Here is a 1,958-nt window from a genome sequence, read left to right as displayed (position 1 = left end):
TGTGAGTGTGTGTGTGAGAGAGTGTGTGTGTGTGTGAGAGTGTGTGAGTGTGTGTGTGCATGCAGCTGGTTTAATTAAGTAAAACTGAGATACGTGATTACTTTTTTGTACTTTATTTTTTATTATTATTTTAGTTGTTATATATAATTTTTATTTTATTATATATTATTTTATTATTTAAATTTTATTTTATTTTGTTTTGCTTTGAGATGCAGTAGTGGTTTTATTTGCTGTTGTAGATCTTCGAAAGATCCCCCCCCCAGAACCCAGCGATTGAAGAACACGAGTCACATCTACAGAGACACCTTTCACACCAGACAGGAAGAAAACACCTAGCAACCAAACAAAACTCTCTAGCAACCATCCACAGCATCTCTTCAGACATACATAACAACCCAACACAGCAGTATTATCATGAATCATATGAATTTACAAACTGAATCCGTGTCGATGTCCGGAAGTTCTTTTAATGTCTTTTCAACATGGGTCTTAAAACTTCTCTGTTTTCCTTTTTTTTTTTTCTTCAATTATCTAGCTACATTGTTTCAGTAGTTTTTTCAATGCTGAAACTGCATCATTTCAACCGATTTAGAAATATTTTGTTAACTTTAAGAGTTATCTTTAAACATTTGTAACTTTTCCAACATTAAAACAACAACTGACACAATTTCAACCACATTGAAACATTTAAATGCTTTTTAGTAACTCTTTATAGCTAGTTCTAAACATTGTTGAAGTGTGTTTCAACATTGAAACAACAACTGACATCATTTCAGCTACATTGTGTTATAACTGTGAATTATAAGTCTTTTTTTTTTTTACAGCTATCTAGCTTTACATGCTGTTTAAAGACGTTTGTGGTCTAATTTAGATCTCAGACTTCCTGTCTTCTGTCATTTAAGTGTTTGTCTCTGCAGTGTTTCGTGTTGATGGTGATCAGAATCAATCTACAATACTCTACAATCAATATAATGTGTGTTTGTTCGTCTTTATCTGAACGCTCATCCTCACACGATGGATGATTCAGTGGGAATCTCTCCAGTAAATGAATAATTAACTCATGAAGGTCCCTGACAGGAAGTGATTGGTTTGTTTAATGGCTTCATGATGATGTTTGTGTTCAGACTGAAGTCCGTGTGTTAGTGGGAGTTTACTACAGTAAAGTGTTGCTGTGGTTAACTAGTATTTTAGTGTCCAGAATGATTCTGGGCAGCTTTTTTAAAAGCATCGGTTTGAGCTGGGCGTAGATTTACAGTGAAGAGTTGTGCGTTACATGCAGTTAAATGAGCAAATGACCTCAGATACACAGTTCCTCTTTCCTGGGATATCATTCACACACATCACACCACAAGAGTCACGACACACACACACACACAGAGAGTTTATCATCAGCTCATATGTGTGCATCTCACTGAACTATATGGATAACCATCTCTAGTAGTGAGACAAACAAAACAAATGCATTGCATCAGTGTCTCAGCAATGGATGCTCTGCAGTGAATGGGTGCCGTCAGAATGAGAGTCCAAACAGCTGATAAAAACATCACAATAATCCACAAGTAATCCACAGCACTCCAGTCGATCAGTTAACATCTGGAGAAGACATGCAATGACACATTTCTCCAAATCTGATGAAGAAACAAACTCATCCTGATCTTGGGCAGCCTAAAGCGTGAGCACATTTCAAGCATATTTTCAGTTTTGTGAGAACTATTCCTTTAAAATGTATGAAATTGTAACAAGTTGATGATAAATATGTTATTGTGTAATTTTTTTTTTTTACTTTCTTTTCTGTATGAGTGACAAATATGCCTCACATTAAGTTTGTAAGTTTGTCTTTGTTATGAAACTGCATGCACATTCAAAAATATACATCTTAAATTTATGCCTACATATTGTTATTGTGTATGTGTGTGTGTGAGAGAGTGTGTGTGTGAGAGAGTGTGTGTGTGTGTGTG

This window comes from Sinocyclocheilus rhinocerous, unplaced genomic scaffold (assembly GCF_001515625.1).
Source record: "Sinocyclocheilus rhinocerous isolate Xijiao unplaced genomic scaffold, SAMN03320098_v1.1 scaffold7024, whole genome shotgun sequence".
Taxonomy (NCBI): Eukaryota; Metazoa; Chordata; class Actinopteri; order Cypriniformes; family Cyprinidae; genus Sinocyclocheilus; species Sinocyclocheilus rhinocerous.
Note: the sequence above shows the minus strand (reverse complement) of the source record.